This window comes from Alligator mississippiensis, chromosome 5 (assembly GCF_030867095.1).
Source record: "Alligator mississippiensis isolate rAllMis1 chromosome 5, rAllMis1, whole genome shotgun sequence".
In the NCBI taxonomy this organism is placed as follows: domain Eukaryota; kingdom Metazoa; phylum Chordata; order Crocodylia; family Alligatoridae; genus Alligator; species Alligator mississippiensis.
Window position 1 is genome coordinate 132,288,724 of NC_081828.1, and position 11,929 is coordinate 132,300,652.

General features: G+C 43.8%; 1 protein-coding gene and 1 long non-coding RNA gene across 18 annotated transcripts in view; one reads left to right on the top strand and one right to left on the bottom strand.

Moving 5' to 3' along the window:
• ARPP21 (cAMP regulated phosphoprotein 21) overlaps positions 1-1,670 on the bottom strand; it is a 184,832-nt gene extending 183,162 nt beyond the window's left edge. For 3 of the 17 annotated variants that reach the window (XM_059728720.1, XM_059728717.1, XM_059728714.1), the window contains exon 1: positions 1,497-1,617. The gene's annotated coding sequence lies outside the window, so the exon portion shown is untranslated. Of the gene's footprint in view, positions 1-1,496 lie in introns of all 17 variants that reach the window. The other 14 variants (XM_059728710.1, XM_059728718.1, XM_059728708.1 and 11 more) reach the window with 9 other exon arrangements.
• A 93-nt stretch (positions 1,671-1,763) lies between these two features.
• On the top strand, positions 1,764-6,863 carry LOC132250877 (uncharacterized). Its single transcript, XR_009462547.1, has 2 exons — positions 1,764-2,120; positions 6,606-6,863. It is a non-coding gene; the product is annotated as an uncharacterized LOC132250877 (long non-coding RNA).
• Positions 6,864-11,929: the final 5,066 nt, after the last annotated feature.

Sequence of the window (11,929 nt, forward strand, 5' to 3'; positions counted from 1 at the left end):
CAAATGTCTTCGCTCCCCGACACGTTGGCGTTAATTCTCTGTCTAAAGATTTGGATATTTGGTCTGGAGGATGCAGAGAGAAATCTACACTTATTCACACATCCAGATAACCAAAGTCGGAAGAGTCTCAACGGCAATCAAAACAGCACCTGTATTTACACCTTTTGTTTCATTATTCAGTACATTTACAGGAATGTCATAATGTAAACAGTAACACTGGGATAAAGAGACACAAAACAGCAATGTATACACCTGGGGAGGAGGGATCACAGCTACCACAGAGAAATGTACCAGAAACTGAAGGAGATTCCACTTGATTGAAACAGCAAATGAATGTGAAAAAATAATAAATTAACAGAACTGTACATGCCTTACTAACACCTATAAAACAACGCTCTTGAAACAATGCACATTCAACTTGGGACAATTTAAATAAATAACAGCAGCCCAGTCACGTTCACTACTTCTTACCAAAGCAACAGACTACCGAGATATTCAGGGTTAAGTTTATAGCTCCCAAACTACGATTTCTTTTGTGATCACAACAAAATAATAATGTTAATGAAGCACATAGGAGATTTCTAATCAAACCAAACTGCTGCCCAGTGGGAATATTTAAACATCAAAATCAAATAACCCCAATCTTTTCCTTTTTCCCCTCCTATCAAATTGGGGACACACACGCACGACTATTTTTTCATTAGTTTTCACAGATCAACAGGGAAGTTCTCTACTCCGATTACTAGAAAGGACTGGGCCTTTCTGCATTTCTTGTTAATAGACCACTTTGAAATATCTGCATAACACTGAAGAGCCTGTCTGGAAAGCAAGCTCCAATTATTTTTAACTATCACAGATCAAATGGGATGACCATTTCCCAAAATGCCCCATCAGAAGCCAAACAGTCCTAGTGGCTCCTGCCGCACTTCGCCTCATCCAAATCACCCTAGTTTTTGAGGTTCCCCCACACCCCCATTAATGCCATGCCAAAATGCCTTGCCATCTGCTTTATTTATGGTGAAAAAGAGTCAACCGGGGCCGGTACAAATAACGGTACCCTGCCCACAGCATCCCCCCCCTTCACTTTTCCCTAGAAGAAGTGTAGCTCACAAAGGGGGGGGGGGGGGAGAATTAAACTTCCTCAAGCTCTGCCTACACCTTCCTCTTCCAGGGACAGCCAAGTCATTCAAACGGGCCAAGCCCCAGGATCTGCCAGGGCTGCCATGCAAGCGAGAAGCCAGCTGGGCTGGTGGCTTCAGAGCCAGGATCTCCGGTGCCCACCCAGCACAGCCAGGACCGCGTCCAGGTCGCCTCCCCGAGCACCCGGGGGCTCCGCGCCCGGGCCCTGCTTCTCAGGCTGCCGCCCCCTGAGCCCCAAACCAAGGCAGGGGTGGGGGGAGGGAAAGGGGATGCGGAGATGGAAGCGAGGAGGACACAGACATGCTGCAACGCCAAGGACAAGGACAAAGGACCCGGAGCGCCCGGGAGCTCTTTACCTTGCGTGCCCGCCAGCTTCTGGGGTGGGTTTACTTTGGGTTTTGGTTTGGTTGGGGGAGTTTTCGGAGGGGGTGGGGGTGGGGGCTGTTTGTTTACTTGGCCGCCGCCGAGGCTGCTCCAGTCAAGTGGCCGCCGCCTTCCTCAAAGGCATGGTCTCCTTTTCCGCCTCCGCCGCCGCCTCCTCCTCCTCCTCCTCCTGCCCGGCGCCGCGCCTCGCTCTGCCCCTCTGCCTCTGCCCCTCCGCCTGCCTTATGTAGCCCCGGCGCGTGTGCGTGCGCCTCTGCGTGCGCGTGTCTGCATGTGTGTGTGCGCGTGTGTGCGCGCCGCTCTGCCTCGCCGCCGATCCTGCCGCCGCCGCCGCCCCTCCCGCCCGAGCAGTCGCGCTGCCCGCCCACGCCCCGGCCCGGCCCTGCAGCGCCCGCCCGCGCCCGCGCCCGGCCCCGGCTGCTCCGGCCCCGGCTGCCGCGCGGCGACAGCAGCTGACTCCGCCGCCGCCGCTGCCATCGGCCTGGCCCCCGCCCCGCGCCCTTCGCTCCGCTCGCGAAATACACCGCGGAGAGGGGAGACGAGCCGCGCGCGTGTGTGTGGGCGCGTGTGTGCGCGCGGGGCTGGATCCCGGCACGGTATGTCATCCGCTCGCACTGCCCCCCGCCCGGCCCCAGCCCCAGCCCAGCCCGCACCGCAGACAAAGCACAGGAGCAGCACTAATAAGGGGAAGGCTCATTCAGCTCCCGCAATTTCTTGTTATTTGCTGCTTCCCCCCCACCCCCTCGCACCCCCCAAGGTCTGTTCTGTAGAGCAGGGGAGAGATCTAGAGAGAGCTAGTTATTATCTTCAGCTATCACCCACCCAGCCAGCTTGCTCTATATAGACGCGCTATCTACCCACCGATCTGTCTGCCTGCTTGGCTGTCCAGGGTGCCATGGGTTTGTAATCACTCGCAGGTATCTCTCTCTCAGGTTCAACCATCTATCTATCTATCTATCTATCTATCTATCTATCTATCTATCTATCTATCTATCTATCTAGTGTTTTCTCTCTCTCTCAGGTTCCTCTCTCTCTGTCAGCTATCTATCTATCTATCTATCTATCTATCTATCTATCTATCTATCTATCTAGTGTGCCATTTCTTTTGTAATCACTCTCAGGTTCCAGCTTGGAGAGGCCATATGGACAAAATCCAGGATCTAGTGGGGGGAGAAGATCCTGGCCTTGAAACTGCCAACCAAGCTGACTTCTCACTTGCATGGCAGCACTCCCAGACAGCACTCTGCATCAACCTGTTCTCCAGAGTCAAAGGCCTATAGTTATCTAGATAGATAGCCATATAGATACATATGCATATAGCTACATATATCTATATTTATATCTATATAGACAGATATCTAGTTATTTAGCTAGCTATCTAGGATATGTCTATATAGTGATATAGCTACATATATGGGTATGTAGCTATATAGCTACAAATATAGCTATACAGATGTATGTGTGTGTACGTGTATATATATATATATATATATATATATACAGCTTTATATATATGTGTGTGTATAGATAGAGCTATATAGATATCTCTAGATATCTACATATAGCTATCTAGATAGATAGCTATATAACCATCTAGATAGCCATCTAGATACATAGCTATATATGGACATCTATATAGATAGATATTTTGATACCTCTAAAGATATATATATTGATATCTCTATAGATAATATCTAAATATATATCTATATAGATATATAGCTATGGGCCCTTGACTGCGGAGAACAGGTTAGCGCAGGACTGGGGAGGAATTTATTAGCACAATTATGGCTCAGGGATATTTGACAGCCTCTCTGCTGATCAGCTGAGCTGCTGAAAGCAAAAAAGACTGCTACAGCTTTTGTGTGGGAGCATCTGAACTGCTTCAATATGGGGCACATGATCCCCTCCCTACCACCCGCCCCCCAGCTCAACGCATCCCCTCCAGCCAGCATCCGACTCAATCCTGTTTCCGAGCCGGGCTGCATGCAACAATGCAGAGAGAAAGAGCCACTGAAAATAAAACGCTTCCCAGACATCACACCCCTGTTATCCAGTTGAAAAGCCTGGCCCTGTTTTGCCCAGCTGATTGCATCTAAAAGCAACTGTTCTGCACCCAGCCGAGAGAAGGACATTTACCTCTTTGCTAGGTGGCTATTAATATGCAGCAAAATTATAGCTGTACAAGCCCAAATGCAATCGCCCTACCTCATGTAGGGCAGATCCAGCAATTCAACTGCTGGAAACACACGCTTTGTGAATAATCAAGTGTGTGTGTGGCACAATGCCCCATACTACAATAACCAGAAAGGAGACAGAAGTGGCTTGTACTGGCTGTAATTACTAATCCTATACATGAAAAATAAACAGGCAATAAGCATAAACTCATGAGACAGTATGAAATAGTCTAATCACTTCTATAGAGAGTCAGACCAACAGATTCCATCTCGCATGGGTGATTTTCTAAAATTAATCATTTTCAAATGTAGTATTTTCAGTCACTCCCTTTAGAACAAAACCAAAAATATTCCAGTTACAAAATACAATTCTCCAGGCTTGTAAGTGCCAGATAACTACTTTATAAACGAAAAGATGCTAAAGATACAAAGCGGGGAAAAATATTGGCTTTATGAAGTATTATGTTGAAGCCCTTGGAATCCCTCTCCCTTCGGAAGTCAACACCTGCCTTTAAAATGGACTGCTGAATGGCATCAGACTGTAAGAATATAGCAAGCAATGAGCCACAACGGGGTGTGCATTAGCAGACTGTTGGTGCACGCCTTGAGTGATCGGAGGCATTCAGCCAAGTGCACCAAAAGCCTACAATACTAATGTACCTCCTGATGTGGCTTATTCCTATTAGCGTAGTGTAGAGCTCCTTCCATTTTAAATTTCATTATTTAATATAGCCTTACACTGTAAAATAGAACTTGTGGAACAGGCAAAAATAGCAGAAAGAAGGTTATAAGCAAGCCTTGCTGTATTGAAGAGTTGGCTGTTACAGTACAAAGTAGCAAGTATCAAAATTATACTATACAGAGACTATACAGAGCAGGGGTCCATCTCTTCGCTTGTAAAATGTTCACACTGCCTTATTATAGACCAACTATTACCCTCCCAAATATCTATGATATGTAGATGCAGAGGCCTGATCCATACATGAGTGATACAACTTTCATTTATCCCAGAGCAGGCTATTTGTTTAACAGTTCCACTGGCCAACTTCCCCCAAAGCAGGCTATCTAGCAGGGCACTGATAATTCAAATACTGCATTAGGATGCTGAAGAATCACTCCTTTCTTAAGCAGACACTCTGCAACACCCACCTGCCTGCAAAGCAGGAGAGGGGGAGGCATGATAATTAGGGTTGAGCAGTGGATGTTAGAAGGGGGTAGGTGGTAGATGGGTATGCAACATAGCAACATGTCCTGAGCTACTTCCTTCCCCAGAGGTTGCTTCACTTAATTCCAGTGAGAGAGGTGGAAATGTATGGGCATTACATATGTATGTTATGTACATACCCTGCAGACTTGGCAGTCTGTTCCATCAAACCTTGTGCATCAGAACCTAGCAGAGGTAGCTTGTTGCCATTATTGCTGACTTCCCACCATTTGGTAAAAAATGCTTGTTAAATGCTAGGGAAAAAATGCCAGCTAGAGCAACTAATGTGAGGTACTTGGAAAAATGGGATTTGTACATAATACTTGTGCCAGCCCCTGAACTACAAGTTCAAGACCCGAGGATAGCGACTGGGATCATAAGCAACATCTACAGAACAAGAGACAATAATCTCCTTTTGCCCAAGAAGCCTTGCCTAGACCTTGTTATAGCCAAGAGAACACGTGGAAGTCCTGAATCACTATATTTCACTTCATAGGATTTTTCCTGCACAAAGGAAAATCTCCATTTTAGAGATATGTGACATTGTCTGCTACTCCATATACTAACTTGTAACACAGTGGGCACATTTACATGAGATGCTTCAAGCACAGCAGACTAATTCTATTGTGCATTAATGCAGCAGGCAAAACCCATGCTCATACAGTAATGTGCAGTAGAATTAGTCTACTACACATTAACGTCACAAAAAAGCATGTGCAGGCGTTTTTGTGCAGTAGTGCCGATTACAGCGCATTAATTACTGGTACTCAACTTAATGTGCTGTAATGAATGTGTAGGCGTGCCCAGGGAGAAAAGCTTTCCCTTTGGTTAAGGACATGACTTTCAGTAAGTCAACAGATGTCAGGTCTGTAAGCAAATGTGTTTATCTAGTCAGACTTTTTCAGAAGGCTGTAAAAACAGTTCCAGTTCCCTGCCCACCCTGTATTTAGATATATGTTTAAATTATATTGAGCTTTAGTTTTCAGTACTGGGACCTTAAATTCAATATGCTAAATGGCCTGCAGGCCCTATTAACTAGGGCTACAGACCATGTGGGTAGATGAGTTTGCAAACTGGGCCATAAACAAATCCAAACATGTAGTCCTTCCTTAACCAAAACAGCAGTGGATGCTTCTGCTTGAGAAAGGAACTAAATTCAGTATATTGGCTGATATTTTCAAAACAAAGGACCTAGTTATTTTACTTGTGTGCTTTGTGTCTAATACGTACATATATGTAGAAAAGATGTTTGTCTTCCAAAGCATAACTGAGTCTGGAAACTTGTGTCAGGTTAAACATGCACAAGGATCCATGTCTTTAACCCCTGAACCACTATTTAGTTATTTCATAAAACAACGTTTAATGTGGTATGATGAACTTGCATTACTGGTCTGGTTACACATAACCTCAGGCATGAGTCATTTTTCAGTGAAAGGAGGGTAATTTGCAAACTGTGGTGATTGGAGGCATATAATGATTTGGTTTAGGATTCTGTAATTAAATCACTGGATAATTAATACATTGCAACATAATATTCTGAAAAAGAGTGGTTTTTTATTTTAAGTTTTTATGTTTTAAGTTCTAAATGTTCTAACAAATTTACCATATGCGAAACAGACTTAGAAAGGTCAACATCATATTCAAAATGACCATTAGAAATGCATGAATATAATTAAATACAGTTTTCTTTTTCTTTTCAGGTGGAGCTGACATGTTTATTCTAGCACAATGATTAGCATCCCATGGAAAATGAGCAAAGCCATTTGTGTGCAGCTTGCTGTGGTTTTGAGGACCTAAAGGAAAACTAAGATCTAATCTTCCTCCCACTAAAGTCAATGATAGCTTTGTAAAGGACTTCATTAGTTTAGGATCAGTCCCCCAACCTATAAAGTAGCTCTCCTTGAAGGAATAATAAATTAAACCTTTAAAAAAAATAAACAACAGCAACAGTACTACTACTACTACTAATGTGATCTGCTGCTGAAAAGGCTAAGAAAGGTAGTTTTCCCAGTCAGTGAAAATCATCATTTCTTTCTGTCTGACATTTTAAAATCCCCTTTAAGTTTTTCTCTGAGATTCCAAATGGTTGATGTAACAAATCTGTATCTTCTGAAAACATGTTCTCTTAATGCCTATCTTCAGACACATAGCCCAGCACCCTCCGGGATAGTGCCTGTGATCTCTCAGAGCCAGAAGCTGCCATCCTTACTCAGCCAGAACTCTCAAACGAACCAGTAATAATTTGAGCCCGAGCATTAAAAGCTGGGTGCAAATAGCCTATTGCACAGTGTTTCATGGGTTCTGTGTATGTTTGGAGTAGCTGTAGATTGTCAGACTATTCATTTTCTCTCCAGTCACCTGAAAGTCCTGGGGGTTGACATGAGGGCAGAGGTGGCACATAGTTAATGGGTTGGCTACTTAGAGGCCCCACACAGTGCTCCACTAGGTGCCTTTTGACTTAGTTAAGTTATAGACAGAGCTATAGCAGCAGGCACAGATGAAGCTAGTCAGGCACCAGTTACTCATCAGTTGCTCTGAATGCTGCACAGCCAGTAATCCCACTTCAACTGATTTTATAAAAAAGGAAGAAAAAAAAGGAAAACACAGGTGAATGTTTCTAAAGAAATTTCAACAGTTTGTGAGAAATGGGAAAAAAAGAAAGCCATCAAGACTTGGGTTAGAGCAAAGCTAGATGCAAGAGTAGGGGAAAGGTGACTAGAACGAAACAGGACGGGTGGTGGAAGGAGAGAGAGACAAATAATTCAGCTGGATGGTAATCTGGTGACTTTCAAGAAACTGTGGTGGTTGCACAATACCTAACCATTTTAGAGTGGTATGTACCAAAGCAAGAGAAGGGTAGGCCAAGAGGCTGAGGAAAATCAAGAATCTAGGCTAACAAGGCTTCATGGTGTCTCAGATAAGCCAGGATCTCGGGCTCACCATGGAAGCCAGTATGTCCCAAAGTGTGGAACTGAGGGCAGACATGCAGAAGTCACAATTCCATCATCTCCATTTCGCTCATTATGCATGGTCCTTAGGAAATTTGGTACCAGTCCTTCCAGAAGACCCCATGTGACACCACAGGCACCCAATCCTTGGTTTCCCCTGAGGAGCCTTGTTCACATTAGAGAAGAGATGACTGACCCACAGCTGGAAGGGCAGGCTTTGATGGTGTCTTTCAACCACACTTTTGCTTTGGTACAATTGTGTTTTGAGGTCTGATGTAATGGAAGCCACTAATGGATCTGCTCTAGCCTTTTGCATTTTCTTTCTCCTGAGCTGCATAAGCAGAAAATGAGTCTTGACTAGAAGACTCTCTGTTGGCTGAGCTCTTCTCCTAGGGGGGCAGATAGACATGCAGAAAGATAAGCTTATTTCTCTATTATGACTTCATATAAAGAGAGTGACGGATGTTTATCCTCTACACAGAAATGTTGATGATACAACTGCAATATTCTGGTCAAGGATCACAGATCAAGATTGAAATGGTTGCGAGTTTACTTGGTAGGGAATCGTGTGACACTGAATAGTGACCATGATGTTATGAGGAAGGCAAAGGGTTTTTAAGGATGTATACCCATGAGTAGTAAGAGTGAATGCATGTATCAAGAACTGTCAGCACAACAGGAGAGGTTGGAAATACTTGTTTTTCCCTTTCGCTCTTTTGCCCCACTCCCTGTGGTAATGTTCACCCAAATGTCCTGTTCTGTTTTTTGGACTACACTGAAGTTCAAGTGCATCTCTGCTCTGTTTCTGTCCAGGCAGATATATATGCCACTGTCTACTTGTATGCTAGGGTGAGATTGAACCTCCCTGCTTTCAGTGACACCAGATAACATTGTGTAAGTTTAGAGATCGGTGATCCTCAGGCTTTCCATGTTGACTGATTTGCATTCTGTTAATAAAAAAGCCCTACTACTCCTTTTCCTATTTATGTACCTCTTTATGTAGAAACACTTCTTTGTCTCATACAATGTTCCCAGGCAAAATATTTGTTCTCCTTTTAGTAATCAGACACATGGAAGCAGACAGCAGGTCTTAAATGAAGTCCACTTTTACTATTGCTTTAGCTGTTCTTTGTCTGAATAGGCAATATAAATTAGTTATTACCAGAGTCCTCCTGTCCAGCGCTGCTGCCTGCCTGGCACCAGTTGCCACACATAGCTTTGAATGGAAGTTGCTGCACAACCACTGTTAAGGGTCTAAGCACATTTCTGGTGTAGCAAGTTGACCAGCAGTTTTGAGTGCATTGGACACAGGTTTTCTTTCCTGACCCCTGCTGAAGTTTGCACTCAGCATAAATCCTGCCATTATTCTGGTGTCATCTAAAGACAAGAACTTCAGAGCGAGGCTGGCTGGTGATCTGTATATGATACAGGGTAGGTTTCTAGTGGACAGAGGATTGCTTAGCTTCCCTAGTTGTTGCTGTTACAGCGGGCCAGATTTTCAGAACACTCCTGCACTGCTTATCCTCCCCCAAATCCCAGGGCGATCAAAAGAGAATATGCACTTGCTGCATGCCTAAATCACACCTTTGAAATTTCCCTTGGATGTCTCGCCCTGTGAGCTTCTACTTATAGAAACAGCTAATCTGTTCTAAACTGGGTGTTTAGCATCTTTGCAGACGTACAGATTTTTTTCCACTGATTTCAGTGAGTGTAGGATCAGGCCCTCACATATCAATTTTATTCTTTAGAGGCATGATGATCCTACAAACCTTGAGCGTGAGTGGGATCTTTGTTAAATACGAAGTGCAAGGATGAACTTTGGATCTTTTTGAATGTGGGCTGAGCCTTTATAACAGTTCTTGTTGCAGAGGATCCTGACCACAATAGCTCAGATAGTTGGCTGCATTACTTTCTCATGGTCTTGCGTGCCATCCCATAACGCAAAACCTTCTGTAATGCAATTTCTGGGGCTAGCACCAGCTGGGGAAACTGGGTAACACATCTTCACTAGCACTTGAGAGTCAATGCTGAAGTGAAATCCTGGAGTCCCTGAGTAGTTTTTTCCTTATCTCATGCTGAGTCTCTAGGATTTCTGAGCCTGGAAGGTGGCCTAGGGTATATTCCCTGAAATATACCCGTGAGAAAAACATGTGCCAACTTGCTAAATGGGTGCATATTCCTTTAAAGAGAGTTTTAAAAAAATCCCATTTTAGGCTTTCTGCTGTGAGTTCATATATGGAAAAAGATGACTGGCCTCTCTCTATTTACTCTGCCCTCATTCAGGTAACACTGCTATTGAACAGAGAGAAGTAGGTAGCTTGGTTAGTCTCAAGTCAGACAAAAGCCAGGGCAGAGTTGCACCTCAGACTAATTCAGAGATGCAGAAGCTTTCACAAGCAACACATGGTTGCTCAGTATTTGATGGAGTGAGCTGTTGCTTGTGAAAGCTTATGCATCTCTGAATTAGTTCATCCACGAGGTGCAACTCTGTCCTGCTTTCTACTCCCATTGAAGTTAATCATATTTTTTCCTGAGCTAGGACATACTGAAAAGCAGGTAAAATTTTCAAGATTTATCCTCTTATATTTGTAGATGCTCTAATCCCAAATAGTCAAATTGTTACAGCAGTAATGGATTATCTGGGAGTCTTAAAAAATCATTAAACATATAGTTAATCTTAACAAGGATGATCAAGTCAGATTGTAAAATTATCAACAAGCTGTTACAGAAACTGTACATGAACCAATATAAAATCCCATGGTCCCTGTAGGAAGGGAACTGCAACTAAAATGTTAAAAGAATAAAGTTTCCATCTGTATAAAAATACAACAGTCCCCTTCCCCACCCTCCTGACCTTCACTCAATATTCTGGTTACTTTGAAGAGCAGAAAGTAATAGAAAGGTGAAATCAAATGGTGATCGTGAACTCTACACTGGAGATTACATGATTCTTCACAATGGAGGGAAGCTTTGCTGACATACAGTTTTCCTGCATGGGCCGTGTGAGATGAAGCCGTTGCTCTGAGTACCATACTGCATATGTCAAATCATACAGAGATGAGCTGAAAGATCAGAAGCAATCTGGAATCAAGAAAGACTGCACTGCATCATGCTTTCCAAAACCAGCACTTTGCAGGCTGCTAGTGGGAACATATCTGCCAGCCTCTCTGTTCCTATGTATGTACCACCAAGTCAGTTTTGTTTATCCCCAGTAAAATAATAATAATAATAATAATAATTTTAAAAGGCAGTTAGAGCCATAATGCAGTCTAGTCAGTATTACTCCTGCACTGACCTGTCACACCATACAGTCAGTGCACAGCAACCCTAAGCTACATGATATGTTAGTACCATCTTAAACACTTACAGTAAAGGTATGGTACACAAAGGTGCTGGTAACCCAAAAGACTACTGAAAACATGTAAAAACATGTACCAAAAACTTTCCTACATGGTAAGGAAATTACATGGTTTCCACTTGGACATAGTGGTTAAAATCCCAATCTGAGAAGCATTTAAGAGGGACCATCAGAACTGCCATACTGGCTCAGGGCAGTGGTCCCTCTGGTACACTGGATGACCTCCATTATGGTCTATCATATCTCGTGACCATTACACCCTGGTGTGCTTGCATCAGTCTAAATCACTTAGTCACATTCCTCCCTTCCCTCCCCCCCCCCCCCCCCCCCCCCCCCCCAATTACCAGCACACTGGAATCAGCTTCCCTCTTCAGGGACTACAGCTCATTTCCAAAGAGCCTAACATAAAATGAGTTTGATTGGTATCATCTCAGCAATTCACACGGTTTCTCCTGAACAACTTGGAGCAGACTTTCATGCCTGTTAGTCTACTGAAGAGGAGTCACTATAAAGAATGAACAACTGCTATTGTCAAAATTGGATCTGTTCGACACAAAATGACACTGGCATATTGTAACACCTTAAACACAAAACACAGAGAGATACTTTGTTGCCAGTACTGACAGACTTACAGACTTTATTCTTAAGCACAGTTATTTATCACTCACTGCCCTTAAAATAATACAGTCCCCCCCTCCATATTTTCTCCAGCTGCCTT